General features: G+C 36.9%; 1 long non-coding RNA gene and 1 pseudogene across 1 annotated transcript in view; one reads left to right on the top strand and one right to left on the bottom strand.

The window, feature by feature from the left end:
- Positions 1-16,215, bottom strand: part of LOC139438925 (uncharacterized) — a 135,945-nt gene that overhangs the window by 59,081 nt on the left and 60,649 nt on the right. The window lies entirely within an intron of this gene.
- Positions 12,780-13,340, top strand: LOC101422484 (carnosine N-methyltransferase pseudogene; annotated as a pseudogene).

A 16,215-nucleotide genomic window follows, 5' to 3' on the forward strand; every position in this document is an offset into this window, starting at 1 on the left:
TCAATCCAATGGGAATATGTATAAATCATTATTAAAACACATGTATAGCCTTGACATGGGGGCAATTGAATAAAGTCCTATTGCCAAATATTAAAAGGTCCAGTAGGTAAGAGAAACTATCCTTGAGAGCTATGGAAAGGTTTTATTGTATTATGCTTAGAACAAATTAAACAATTGTGATATATTTTCAAAGCTATTTTAGGGGATGGTTTCCAGAAATATTGTCTACCTCGGTTTACCATTGTATCAGTATTACAGTGAGACATATTATTACTAATTTCCAAAACAGTTTCCTAGAGGCAAGTAGAGAGGACTGGCTTACCATCCGGGCTAACACATGATTTAATTGCAGGCTTATAAATGCACCCAGAATTTTCCCTTTTCTTTTCTAATATAGTTGTTTGGTTCAAAAGTTATTATAGGAATGGAATAGAACTAGGCTTTATCTCCACAATTTTTTTTTTGCAGCTGTATTTGCTGTGTGGTTGCCAGTGGTTTCTTCCATATTTGCCTAAGAATGACCAGGAATTTTAATTATAGCCAAAGCCTTTGTTAATGGTACAGCATCTAGACATTCCTTAACATAAGAGTTGTTTCTGTTTGTCCTCCACTGGATGTTAAAAACCTCTTTGTTTCTGTAACATTTCAAAATCATAAACAATTCCAATAGCATACTATCAGTATATATATTTGATGTCTTTCTTTCTGTAAGTATACAGGTTCTTGTGAGGGCAAAAATTTCAGCTTGTTGAGCTAAGGTAGGATTAGGTAAGAAATTTGCTTCTATTACTTCATGGTTAGAGTAACAGCAAATCTAACAAGATAGATTCCTGAGTTACCTTTAAGCTGGAAACCATCTGTATGCTAGAAAATATCAGTATTATCAATTGGGATTTCTTGTAAATCTATTCAAGGGCTTAAAGTAATCAGTTAAAGCTATGTAGTCCTGGCATTTCATCAGAAATAATAGGAAGTAAAGTTGTGACAATGAAGAAAGGAGACACTGTGTGTTAGTTTGTGACTGTATAAACCCCAGAAAATCACGTTCTTAAAGCTGTTCTGTTCCTGCGGGTATAAACCTATTGTGGGTGGGACATTTTGATTAGGTTACCTAAGCGAAGGGCTTTTGATTAGATTACTTCATTAAGGTATGGCCCAAAGTGGTTTTAATCCTCTTACTGGAGTCCTTAATAAACAGGATAATATGAAGAAGAAAAAAGCCACAGAAGGAGAGAAAAAGAGAGACAGCCAGAAGCTGAAACAATGAAACCTAGAAGAGAATGGAGAGACCAGCAGATGCCACCATGTGCCTTGCCATATGACAGAGGAGTCCAGGACTTCTGGTAGGCAGTCATCAGGAAGAAAGCATCGCCTGATAATGCCTTGCTGTGGACATTTTTATGACCTCAGGACTTTAAGTTTTTAAGCTAATAAATACCCATTGTCAAATCCCACCCATTTCTGGTATATTGCATTTCAGCAACTTAGCAATCTAAAACATTGAGAGAGGAAAGTATAAGAATTTTATAAAAAGTTAATCTTTTGGTAGAAAGAGCTTCAACAGAATGAGGGACAAATAGTCAATTCATGTTATTATTTAATTCTCATAATTAATTCTTCAATTGATCTAAAAGTTTTGTCATTGCAGCAATGGACCTTATGCAAGGAGGAAGTTCCCCGGCAGTAGTATCCAACTGCTGGGTAATCATAGTGGTCCATGTTGGTATCTATGCTCTTGAGTAAAGAAATCTAAGGAGTTCCTGTCTCATTCGTGGACAAAGAAAAAAACAGGTTAATTTGTAATTAGAGTCCCAGTGTGGACATGCTGAGCAAACTATGCTTTATCTCTTTATAGGAAAATTTTGACAAGTTTCATCCCAAATAAGGGGCTCAATTTGGTTAGCTTTAAACAAAGCATAGAAAGACTGTGCGATCAAAGAAAAATTAGGAATCCAATTTCTACAATATCTTGCAAGGCAAAAAAACATTTTGTTTTTTTAACGTTTTGGTCTTGGGAGGAAGGAACGTTGGAATGCTTTGGATTTGTCCAAGGTCTAGGAGAAAATCCTGGGAGCAGGGATAGGTGAGGCAGAAAGAATGCAGCGAAATAAGTTGAAATAGTAGCTAAAAGAAGGTAGAATTTAAAATTTTATTTTTTGACTGGAAGGACAAGAATACGTGTGGAACTTAATTCTTTATCCTGGTCCATTAAATTTCTTTTTAGGAGTTCCAAATCACTTTTCCTCATTTGGGAGAAAGATATTTGGGCTAAGAATAATCCAAGGAAATCTTTTTCCCAGAAGGTGAATTGGAGTAGAGTGGAATAATAAAAAAATCATGTTTGTAAAGATCCTAACTGAAAGGGAATTGGGAGACTTAAAGATGGTTATGGGTTTGTTGGGGACTTCCATTACTTGAGTTGTTTCCGAACTCCAGTGAAGAGGGTTAATGAGAGTGATGAGATTTAAGGCAGAGAAGGTAGCCCTAATACCTATTAGAGCCTGTGTGCTCTCATTTCCCATTGTTTTGTTGTAGAATTTGAGAGAGGTTCAATTATTTGCGTATAGAGAGGCCAGGACTCAGGAATGATTTTGAGAAGGAAAAATGGTTTATTGATGGCTGGCCGGACTCGGGAGCTTTCTGGTTCAATCCCAAGCCCCGAACAAGATTTTCAAATTTCTTTTACACAGAGAGGAAAGACCAAATGGTCCCTTTGTTTCAGTTCTCACTAGGCTTGAATTAGCATATATATCTTCCACATCTTAGGTAAGCTTTTAGCATGGACTCCAGACATTCTAGGTAAGCTTTTAGCATATTTGGTTTGCATTTCCCCTAAATACTTAAAGTTTATAGACCTTGCATTGTTAAACTGTTTTCCTGGGACTGGAGTCGTTGCCATTGTCACTAAGCGCAGGACTGTAGCCTCTTACCATTCCACACCCACAAGTCATACAGCTTAGGTTATCTCTGAAGAGACAAAGAGCCTCCCACCCATAGCCCACATCAGTTTCTACTTATCAGATCTAGTTCACCTAAAGATGTCATGTGGACAATTGGAAAAGACTGCCATCTCCCAGGGCAGCCCCAGCAGTAACATTTATAAGGTACTTTTCTTTCTTAGGGGACAAAGAACATTAGGGGGTTCACTGCTGTTTTCAGGAAGTCTAGGGCAGTCTTTTTCACAATGGCCAGGTTATTTACAGCAATTACAAGTTTCAGGACCCTGAACCCTGGTTTCTAGAAGGTCTATTGGGGCTTGCTTAGCTGTTATTCTAGCTTGGTAGGATATTTATTTCTCAGCTTTTTCTTTCTTTTTTTTTTTTTAATGTATTTTTTATTTATTTTTAAAAGAGACATAGATCACACAAAATGTTACATTAAAAAAATATAGAAGATTCCCATATGCCCACTCTCCTCAATCCCTACTTTCCCCACATCAACAACTTCTTAAATGTGTCATCTAATTGATGTGTGAGGTTTCCTAAATCATTAGATTCCCTTTTAATTGTTTATATTATAGAGTGATATTTAGTTCATTGGAAAGGCCATCAACAAAAGTATAATTAAATAGGGTAGTGATTTGGGGGTTAATATGGTCAAGACATGATTTTGTTCAAAGGTTTTTTGTTTTTTGTTTTTAGCCTGTTTTAATATTCATATATAGGCTCATCAAAATTCTGAGTACATTGCTGAATTTTTCTCCAATCAATAATTTTGGGGAAAACTTTAGGTATGCCCTTACAACCTTATGAAGTTCCTTAGCTACTTTAAATGCCATTCATTTTCCAGTCATTTAAGGGATTTTTCCAATTAGCTTTATCTTTCCAGATTTCAGCATGGCCTTCACCAGCAGTCATATAAATTAATTGGTAAAGGTCTGAGTATCCAGGCTTATAAGTCTTAATGATAAGATTGAATTCTTTTGCAAAATCTACTGGGTCTTCATTAGGATTCCAGAAATCTTATCACTTTGGAAAGAGATTTAGGCTAAGCTAGGACATAGAGGAAGAAGACAAGAGGGATTTGCCGAGGGTTGGAAAAGTCAGATTCAGGAGTTCAAGCTTGATAATGCACTTAGATAAGTACTTATTGTTCTTTCTTAATTTAGTATTTGTTTCTTGAAGAGAGGCAATTTTAGAATTAGTCATAAATTTGGAAGCTTTCAAGTATCAACTAAAATAAGTATTTAATTCAGGTTGATTAGTTTTAGAGCCTCTATTTTCTACTTGAGCATACAAATATACTAATTTAGGCTTATCAAAAGATCCTCAATGTGGGCATTATAATACAAGATTTTTTCTAATGTACCAGATCCAGCTGCGGTCACCCCTCGGGCTGAAGTGTGGTTTGCTGGCCTGGCGGGGGAGCAGCCGCGGCAGGCCAAGCCGCTGCCCCCATAATAGGGTGGCTGGTCGGACTCACCGCCACCCCTGAAGGGAGCTCGGCATGGGCGCAGAGTGCCCTCGGGTCTCCCCTTCTCGGCAGCCATGCTTCCGCGGCCGCCCCTCCTCCCGGATGGCGCCACACGATGCCTGTGGGGCGGCACCCTTCTTCTTCTTTCTCCCTGCGCAGGCGCAGGGCGGAAAAATCCAGTCTGCCCTTTTCCCTCCCCCCGACAGCAGCAACAGCCAGGCGTGGGCAGAAAACTCAAGTCTGCCCTCCACCCCAGCAACAGCAGCCACCAATCCCTAAACCCTGCCCCTTCCCCCAGCAACAGCGACAGCCAATCCCTAACCACCACCCCTCCCCCGTCCAGTACCGCCCACTGACCTTTCGCCAGCAACCAATCAGAACAGGGCGTGGCTTCGACCAATCAGCCTTCCCCAGCCCCTATAAAACTGTTGCCTCTCCCTCAATAAAGTGGACTTGCGTGTTTACCTTGTCTCCGTGGTAGTTCTTCTGCCGTGCGCCCTCCAGTCCTGAGAGCCCCTGACAAGGGCCTGGCCTCCCTTGTCCCCAGTTCGTCGCCTGCTTCTCCAGGCGACCCCTTCGTCGTCGGCTTCGCCGGGCGACCCCGTCAGCCGAACCGCGCAACCCCTGTGAGACCGACCCCTCGTCTGCTGCCAGACTGACCCCTCGCCCCAAGCGGGACCGATCCCTTGTCCCAAGCGGGACCGACCCCTCGTCCTGAGCTGGACCGACCCCTCGTCCGCAGCCAGACCCCACCTCTACCGACCGAGCAAGCCGCCGCTAATGTACCAGATCCAGCAGGATAAGAATTTACATGAGGCAAGACCATAATTTTTATTCATGAAATCAGCTGGTCGCTAGATAGCAGTGTACCATTAGATTTCTTCAGATGGATTAGAACCCATTCTTTTACTTCTGATTGTGAGTAACAGTAAAACCTAAGCCTGAGGGGAATTGTCTGGGTTTGGGGCAACTGTGATGTTTTACAGCATGCCTTTCATTGGATACTGGTTTTACCCAGAGGACAGCCTGTGCTCTAGTTGTCTAACCTGTGGCCACATGTCCCTAGTTGTAAGGAAATTGTCTTGAGGGTGGCAGGCAACCCTGAGTCAATGAAGCCTGTCCATGACCACCCTATCTTTTCACAAGAGTTTCATTCTTTGGAAGCTGAGCCATCTTCCTCAAAACTTGGGAAAACATTTAAAGATTTGCAATATCTCGACAAGTGTCAAATCAAGGAAATGCATCTTTGGTCACAATACTAATTGTACAGCAGGAGAGAAATGCCATGAAACCAGTGATTGCATAAAATCCTTCATCTAGAAATCAGAGCTCCTTAACTATCACCTAAATCACACAGCAGAGAGAGCCTGTTCACACACCTTAGATTCAATGTAGTACAAAAAAACCTTAAAAGATGTAGCTCAAGTGGCTGAGTGCCCACTTCTCATGTATGAGATTCTGGTACCCCCCAAAAAATTTGAGGACTATACCAGCAGATTTGAATTGATGGAGGGCAGAAAAAGTGAACTAGAACATAGGACATTTGAATGTGAAAAGTTGGAAGAGCATAAGGAGAAAAGAATGGGAAAAAAATTGAACAGGTCTCAGGGAATTCAATGACAGTGTGAAATGCACAAACATACATGGTATATGTGTCCCAGAAAGAGAAGAGAATGGAAAGAGGTAGAAAAAATATTTCCCAACCCTCATGAAAAACTTAAATATTAATATCCAAGATGGACAGCCCACCCCAAAAACAATAAACCTGAAGAGACCTACTCTGAGACACCTACTATTCAGAATGTCAAATTTCCAGAGATAAAGAAAGAGGATCCCAAAAGTAGCAAGAGAAAAGAAATACATCACATACAAGGAACAATCAGGGGAAGAGGATTTGCTCAACTGACAGAGTGTCTGCCTACCACACAGGAGGTCCAGGGTTCAAACCAAGGACCTCCAGACCCATGTGGTGAGCTGGCCCACGTGTAGTGCTGATGCACACAAGGAGTGCTGTGCCATGCAGGGGTGTCCCCTGCATAGGGGAGCCCCATGTGCAAGAAGTATGTCCCCCAAAGAGAGCCACCCCATGCGTAAAAAGTGCAGCCTGCCCAGGAGAGGCGCTGCACACACAGAGAGCTGACACAGCAAGATGACACAACAAAAAGAGCCACAGATTCCCTGTGCCACTGACAAAAGAATGCAAGTGGACAAAGAAGAACACAGAGCGAATGGACACAGAGAAGCAGACAATGAGGGGGGGAAGAAGGGGAGAGAGAAAAAAAGGAAGGATCAATAAGATATCTCATCAGAAACCATGGAGATGGGAAAGCAGTGATATAATATATTTAAGGTACTGAAAGAGAAAAATGCCAACCAAGAATTCTTTATCCAGGAATACTGTCCTTCAAAAATGAGGGTGAGCTTAAAATCTTCACAGAAAAACAAAAACAGAGTTTGTCAACAAGAAACCAGATTTACAAAGATACTAAAGGGAGCGCTGTAGCCTGAATGGAAAAGACAAGGGTGAGAAGCTTGGAGAAGAGTGTAGAAATGAAGATTATTAGGAAGGGTAATTAAAAAGGGCAAAAAGACAATAGTAAGATATGACAATGACAATGCAAAACCAAAGGATAAAATGGACAAACTAATACCTTTACAGTAATAATATTGAGCACTAAAGGATTGAACACGCTCATAAAAAAACATAGACTGACAGAATGAATAAAAAAATATGAGCCATCTATATGCTGTCTACAAGAGATTCACCTTAGATGCAAGAATGCAATCAGGCTGAAAGCAAAAGTTTTGAAAAAGATATTCCACAAAGTCATAACCAAAAAGAGACCTGGAATAGTGATACTAATCTCTAACAAAATTAATTTTAAAGGCTAAAGTGTTATAAGAAATGAAGAACATCATTATATGTTAGTAAAAGGGACAATTAATCAGGAAGAAACAATAACCATAAATATTTATTCATCTATCCTGGGTACCCCAAAATATATGAAGTTCACAGTGGTTAAACTGAAGGGGAAAATAGATGTCTCTACAATAATAGTTGGAGACTTCAATACACCACTCTCAGCATTGGGTGGAATATCTAGACAAAAGATAAATAAGGGACAGAGAATTCAAAAAATACGATCAGTGACCTAAACCTGAGACATTTATAGAGCATTACATCCCAAAACAGCGGGATATACATTCTTCTCAAGTGCACATGGATCTTTCTCCAGGATAGACCATACTTTAGGTCACAAAACAGATCTCAATAAATTTAGAAAGATTGAAATTATATAAAACACTTTCTCTGATCACAATGGAATGAAGCTAGAAATCAATTATGGAATAAGGGAAAAAGGGAAACTTCACAAATATATAGAGATTAAATAATATGCTCTTAAATAATCAGTGGGGCAAAGAAGAAATTGCAAGAGAAATCAGTAAATATCTTGAGACAACTGAAAACAAGAACATAACATGTCACAACATATGAGAAATAGCAAAGGCACTGCTGAGAGGGAAATGTATAGCCCTAAGTGCTTACATTAAAAAAGAAGAAAGAGTTAAAATCAAAGACCTAACTGCACACCTGGAGGAACTAAAGAAAGAACAGTAAACTAATCCCAAAGTAAGCAGAAGGAAAGAAATAACAAAGATTAGAGCAGAAATAAGTGAAATTGAGAAAAAAAGCCAGTAGAATCAACAAAACTGAAACTTGGTTCTGAGAAAACTTAGCTAGACTAATACAGAGGAAGGAGAGAACATGCAAATAAATAAAATCAGATATGAGAGGGGGGTCATTACTACTGATCCCACAGAAATAAAAGAGATCATAAGATCTATGAACAACCGTACACCAACAAACTAGGCAATGTAGACAAAATAGAAAAATTTCTAGAAACTGATGAACAACCCTCACTGACCCTAGTGAACTCCATAGTGGATTATATAACTGTGGGTAATTATAAAAATATGAGAATGTCTCTTATGAGCTATAACAAATATACAATACTAATACATAATGTTAATAATAGGATGGTTTGCGGAAAAATACAATAAATATAAGTTAAGGAATACTGATGGCAGTACTATTATGGTGGTGTTTTTTCATCATTTGTAACAAATGTGTCACAACAGTGTGAGATATTGGTGATGGAGCAATGTAAGGGAATCCTGTATTGTATGCATGATTGTTTTGTAAACTCACAATTCCTCTAATAAATACATTTTTAAAAAAGAAAATCATGGTACTGGCACAAGGAGAAGAATAGACCAGTGGAATTGAATTGAGAGTTCAGAACTCAACCCTCATGTTTATGGCCAACTGATTTTTGGACAAGGGTGCCAAGTACGCAAGACTGAGAAAGAATATTTCTTCAAAAGATGGTGCTGATAAAACTGCATATCCATACACAAAAGAAAGAAAGATGACACCTATCTTACACCATATACAAAAATCAACTCAAAATGGATGCAAGACCTAAATATAAGAACAAGCACTAGAACTATGAGGAAAAAATATAAGGAAGCATCTTCAGGAACTTGTGTTAGGTAATAGTTTCTCAGACTTTACACTGAAAGCACAAGCAATTAAACAAAAACAGATAAATGGGACCTCATCAAAATTTTAAAAAATTATTCATCAAATGACTTTATCATGAAAGTAAAAAGACAACCTACACAATAAAAGAAAATATTTGGAAACCATATATCTGATAAGGGCTTAATATCCAGAATATATAAATAAATCTTACAACTCAACAATAAAAAGGCAACACAGTGGGGAAAAAGGGGGACAAAAGACTTAGCCATTTCTCTAAAGAAGATATTACAAATAGCCAAAAAGCACATGAAAAGGTGCTAAACATCATTATCCATTAGGGAAATAAAAATCAATTCCACAATCATATATTTCAATTTCACACCACTTAGAAGAGTTACTAGAAAATTACATGTGTTATCAAGAGTTTGGAGTATTAGGAACCATCACACATTGTTGGCAGAAGACAATCTGACAGTTACTCAGAAAGGTGTATAACCAAAATAATTGAAAGCAGGGTCTTGAACAGATATTTGCACACCCATGTTCATAGCAGGATTTCACAATTTCCAAAAAAATGGAAGCAAGGCAAGAGTCCATTTTCCAAAAATGGAAGCAAGGCAAGAGTCCATCAACAATTGAATGGATAAGCAAAATGTGGTATACATACAATGGAGTATTATTTGCCATAAATAGAAATAATTTCTGATACATAAGAGAACCTCAATTTACCTTGAAGACATAATTTTGAGTGAAATAAGCCAGACACAGAGATAAATATTTTATTATCTCATTGATATGAAATAATTAGAATAAGCCAATTCATGGACCCAGAAACTAGAATATAGGTTACCAGGGGCCAGAGTTGGGTTAGGGAATGGGGAATTAACACTTAGTTGTTCCAGAGATTCTCGTGGGATGATGTATAAGTTTTTGTAGTGGATGGCAGACATAGCACAATACTGTGATTTAGTTAACACCAGTGAATTATGTATTTGTAAGTGGTTAAAAGGGGAAATTCAGGGAGTGTATGTGTTATTAAAATAATTTTTTTTACACTATAGGACTGTGCCACACAAACAGTAAACCCTAATGCAAAACTATAGACCATAGCATAATTATAATAATATTGTTTCATCATTTGTAACAAGGGTAACACACTAATGTAAATTGTTAATAATACGGGAAACTGCATGTGTCTGTGGGTAGATGGGAATGCTCTATTTTCTACATGATTTTGCTGTATACCTACAACTTCTTTAATTAAAAAAAAATCAGGTTAATTTAAAGTCCCCCAAGACCCCACTAACACAGAGAACTTTTCTCATCACAATTTAGTATTGAACTCTCTCCCCATTTCCTCCCAGAGCAATATTGTGAGTGGTCATGTCACCTCTATATCCTTGGTCAAAACAAGTTTTCAGTGGGGATCTATTTGTATCATGCCTCTGTTGGGAGAATATAAGTTCCTCAGAGACCTTTGGAGCCAGGCTCCTACCTAATAAGATGTTCCCATTACATATCTCAAAAACACCTGTTTTATGTAAATCCATTCAGAGTATACACATATTTTGCCCATTATCCTTCTTTTTTTTTTTGCTTATTGTCACATACCAAAAATATGTGTCTGCTTCTGCTAGTATTTTCTAAAACTCAGAAACTCTATTTTATGAACTGCCTCAATGTACCTATTGTTACTCTGATTTCCAAACACTATCCTATTTCCACACCATTCAATTCATTGAACAATTGTTGAGTACCTGCTATGTACTTTATAGACACTGTGTACCTTATAGACATTGTGCCAAATGTTATGGCAATACGAAGATGATGTCTTTAAAGAGATTTTAATAGGAATTTCAGGAATTACTTGGGAAATATGATGCTTTCATCTAACCAAGCTCCAGGGTTGGCAGATTGATATTCATGAGGACAGAAGAATGTGTGTTCCTATCTCCAGCTGGCTTTTCACAGTGGTTTCTGGGGATTGAAAGCGATGCCTGTGGCATATCCAAGACTAAATGTCACTTAATGTATTTGCCAACAGAATGTATTACCAAAGTTGAGCATGGTCTGTAAAAATTAATTTGACTTTGGAATGTTGGCACTCAATTCAGAGTGACAAGGAACACATGGACCTTCTCTTTTTGGTATTTTCAGTTCTATCATGTCATATTCTACAGCTAAGTCATCATAATCAACTCCTTCATCATAGGATTCAGAGTGAGTTTCTAGAGCTCCCTAACTTAACTTTATACAACTCATCCAATTAATTCCAACCCTAGTGCACATTAGGATATACTTATCCTTTCAGGACAACATTCTATAGAACCTAAAAAATTTTCAGTGTAATATTTTTCAAATGCATTTAGCATACTGAAATATTTACAGCTGAAATAAAGTAATGTTTTGGATTTGCTTCTAAATAATCTGGAGATTATTTGGAGAAACTAAGTAGGGCTATAGATGAAAGAAGATTGCTCATGTACAGGTAAATGTTGAAACTGGATGATAAGTAAATTTGGCTCATTATACTCTTCTCTGCATGTGTGACTTGAATTTTGTATAATAAACTTTTTTTTCAGTGTAGGTAGCTACTGGGTCAAGAATTCCAGTCTCTAACTCTATAAATATACAATCAAAGTTGCCAGAGGGACTGCTTATCAATTTATCAAAAATATTCCCTAGTACTTACTAAATGTTGCTAAAAGAATTTATAACTCCTTTTCCAATATGAGTAATCATCAATCTACACATCAAATATTTGAGTTGCTATTATTTTTAAGTAGTATTAGGGAGATAAGATGATTCAGACATAGACCCAGTCCCCAAATAGCTTTTAGTCTAGTAAAGATGCCTTAGTTTATCAGGGCTGCTATAACAAATACCACAGATTGAATAGCAGCAGGCCATGCTTTCTCCAAAGTCTTTGGCATTCTGGTGGCAGCTTGCCAACAACCCATAACTCAATCTCTACTTCATCAAATGGCCATGTGTTTCCTTCTGTCTCCTACTCCTACTGTGACAAAATCTCCTCTGCTTAAAAGGAGTCATATTTGACTCCAGTCATATCGGATTAAGGGCCACCATGATTTAATTAGGTCTCATCTTAATAGGACATTCAAAGATCCTATTTATTTACAAATGGGATCTCAGCCACAGGAGTGGGAGTTAGGATTTGAACATATCTTTGGGTTGGACATGATTCAATCCTTAATAGCCTGTTCTCTGAATCAAGAAAAGAAAAAAAATGACATGTTCTTCTACATACAAAATACATTCACCCCATCCCAAAATTCCAAAAGCCTTGAGTCATTTAAGTAACAATTCAAAGTCCAAACTCTCATCAAAACTTTTATGGAAGTGACCCAACCTGGGGACAAATTTCTCTCTATCTATAGACCTGTGAAACCTGGAAAATGAATTTTATATTTCCAAGATACAATGGTAGGACAGGCACAGAATAGACATCCGCATTCTAGAAGGGAGAAACTGAGAGAAAACTGGGGGTCATGGGTCTTAAACAAGTCCAAAACCCAGGAGGGCAAAATCCATTAGATTTCAAGTTATGAGAGTAATACATGGCTTCATGCTCTGTCCTGCTAGAGTGGTAGCCACACCTTCCTCCAGGCACTGGGCAGTGGCCTCACCCTCTCTGAACAGCCACACTCTTTCTCAATGCCAGGGCAGAAGCTGTAGTCCCTTCAAATCTCCAATGCCAGCGTGGATACCCCACACTCTTCAAATACCAGAAAGATCTCTTCACTCCTAAGTAGATCTCTTCAGCTTATACCTCTGCTTCCATGAGGTGTAAGATTTTTTAATGCTCTTTTCTTCTACTTTTGTACTTAACAGATGTTCTGAAGTTAATAAATATCAGCTTTATCCTTGAATCTACCAGCAATAACCAGAGATCAGCTGATCAAATTCTACCAATCTTTTTTCCTGATTTTAACCCCCACAGTCTTTGTTCTGGTTCTAACATTTCTACAACAGTCAGAAATTTTCAGGAGATATATTCAGAATGCAATACTTGGGACTGTACTGTTATCTCTTTCCTCATAGACATAGCTCATAATGTAATTAAGTATACTGATACAATATGGAAAACACTCAAGCCAGGTGGAATTTGGATAAATTAGGTCCTCTGCTTTGAAAACTTGGCAAATGAATTTTCCTTAGAATTGAGCTAATGAAGATATTTTTTTAAAAATGTCGTTCTGCAGTACAGATTCCAGGTATAGGTGGAAAAAGAATGTCTTATCAACATACACTTATCAAAAAGAATGATCTCTCCATCATGAAATACGTGATAAAATACTATAATAATTGTCTCAAGTGTTATCACCAGGAAAAAAAAGAGTTTAATAAGAGTGAATGCTGAAATAACCCAAATAACCATCAGTAATGACAGGACAAAATCTCAAATCAACGGTGCCATCTTATTCCTAACAAAATTTAAGAGTAACATCTATTTTCCTAATATGTGTTTATTGCTTTTTCAGAAATATATGCCATGCATATTTGTACTGCACATATGAAAATGCAGGAAATGTCTTCAAGTGTACTTTTTTCCTTGAAGCACAGAATTATATCTTCCGGTAGATAAACCTTGTCTCCAATGTCTTCATAAAGCTGTCCTGTAGCAAGTCTGCCATATTAATGACTAATAGTAATGAAGTCCATAATAATCTCCCTTTTTATTTTGTATCTATTGCACATGTTCTATTTTTGGATTCTAAGGATCCTCTGTCACATCAAGTATCTGGAACTGGGACCTGTTTATTTGGACATAAGCAATCTAAAATGTGTGTCTATTCTTTGATCATTCAAATTATTTCATTTTATTTTTTCTAGCTTAGCTGAAAGAGAAGCATCAAACATTTCATTTTTATGAAATGCTAAATTTGATAGGATCACAGGCCAGTAAAAATGCATTCAGCTAATCTGAGAAAATAGTAATTCTTTTATGGCAACACTAAACCAAAAACATTTTGAAAGCAAACTCATCCTTGGGTGGCTTTGGAATGTTTGAGATCTCAGTATCCTAAATGAGGTATAAAAGTCTTTATTAGAGGTAATGCTCAAACTAATACTAGTGAAATGGAAAAATAATATTTGCCCATTTGAAATGAATTTCAAACTACAAACGAACACAGAGTTTGTCAGTGTGATATTTACAACAATGTCTTTAGAGTATCTGGATTACAAAAGCAAACACTGGTCTTGTTAAAACAATTGTATGAGAGGAGAAACTGTCATAATGGTATCAAGGTGGGGAAGTTTTAAATATGAAATTCAGGGATAAATTACTGCCCACGGTTTGTGTCTTCACGTAAACACCAGCCATCAGTGTAATATCAGATTAAAACCAAATTTGTTCCCTGTTAGCTGGATCTTAAAATATGCTGCTTTAAATTTCTACTTACAGCAGATCTTTATTGGAGGGAGTTTTCCTTCGTGGGTTTTTTTTAATGTTTATTATTCTGTTTCCAGTTGCTTGGAAAGTAGAGGTAACTAATACAATGTTTTACCCTTTCCTTGGAGAAAAAAGTACTCTTGTTGAATATTTTCACAGATGATTGTGATTGAAAGACCTCTTTGGAGATTTTAATTAGATGGACTTAATCATAATAATGTGTAGGTAGGATAAATGTCATTTTTTAATAGAAAAACTTTGTAAATCTTTAGCTCTTTAGTGTCACTTAGGTAGGGAGAGTCACAATATGATTTTGCATCTTACTAGTAGGACCTTCTGTAATACAGTAAGGGAGCTTTAGTGACCTTTTACTACTATTATGCAGTTAATGATTCCCTGGAGTTAATTTGATTTGACAAACTATGGAAGTCAGTAACCTGTTTCTTTTGTTTTCTTAAAACTATTTCTCTTTATTATGTCCCTCAGTACTTGACAGATGTTCATCTGGAGGGAACCCTCATTACCTACATGAAAGAAATTGAAATTTATTGCAAGAAAAAACAAAAAAACAAAAAATAAATTTTGTTTTTTGTAGGGAAAAAGAGACTTAAAAGGAGCCTAAGAATTAGAAAAAATAATTGAAAGGAAAGAAATGCATGCTCTTTTTGAGTAACTTAACAATGCTTTATTCACTGACTAGTATTCACTTTCTTTTTACATCTAATATCAAAACAAATCCGTTTTTATTATAGAGGCAAACGCAGTTTGATTCCCACAAGTTGGCTTCATTACATGAAATTTTTTGCTATCAGAATTTATTCTTCAATAAGGTTACTTATATTTTAAATTGAAACATATTTTGGTTAATTCTGACATCAGATATTTAATTTGTTTTTCATTTTTCCCTTGTATCATGAATATTCTTTTTAAAATGTTCTACACAAATTTGCTTCACTTTTTTTCTTATAGTTTTTGCAGTTAATAATTTCTAAACTTGAAAACGTGGTATCAATCAGTAAAAGTGTCACAGGAGGATTTAATTTTGTATTTCTTATGTTTAGTCCTAACTACTAAGTGTGTAAGCCTTAATTTTTCCCCTTAAATTAGTTCTTTATACAAATATTTTCATTCATTTTCATGAAGTGGGAGGGATATATGTCATTGTACTTACCTTTTTATTTTATCTTAAAATTTTTATTTCTGTGAGCTGAAGCAATGCAGGTTAGGCTATGTTAATCAAGTGAGCGATGTGGGGTATGTAAAATATAAAGAAAAGTTGTATAAATCACAGTATACTATTATGAAGTTTGGGAACAGTAAAATATACTGTATTTATAAGAAACTCTCATTCTAAATGTTACAACAAAGCAGAATTGGAAGCTTCATGTCTGCATGAAAATTCCTGTATTTTTAACATGTATGATGGACTTAATTTTTCTTGAATATTAAAGTCTGCCAATTGTTACCAAAAAAAAAAGTTCTATGAGAGAGGTTTACATGATACTAATATTATATCCAAGATAGTGAGAGATAGCTAGAATTCCTAAGTTCTCCACTGACTGCTTGCCATAACTTTACCCACCCCAACAGAGCTCTTAAGTTTTATGAATGTGTGTACCAAGGAAAAGGACATCTAAAATCTAAAGTACAGGCTTTGATCCAAATATATGAAACTCTTACCCATGGCAAGCTTGGTTAGAGTGGGCAAGCAAAGTGCTCCCTTAGGATAAAGACAGGCTTAAGTCATCCTTAGAAAGAGACTGAACAGCTCCCTCAACTCACACCCTAATCTAGGCCCACTGGACTTCTGAAAGAGAAGAAATGAGAAAGGATGAACCTA

Source organism: Dasypus novemcinctus, chromosome 5 (assembly GCF_030445035.2).
Source record: "Dasypus novemcinctus isolate mDasNov1 chromosome 5, mDasNov1.1.hap2, whole genome shotgun sequence".
Lineage (NCBI taxonomy): Eukaryota > Metazoa > Chordata > Mammalia > Cingulata > Dasypodidae > Dasypus > Dasypus novemcinctus.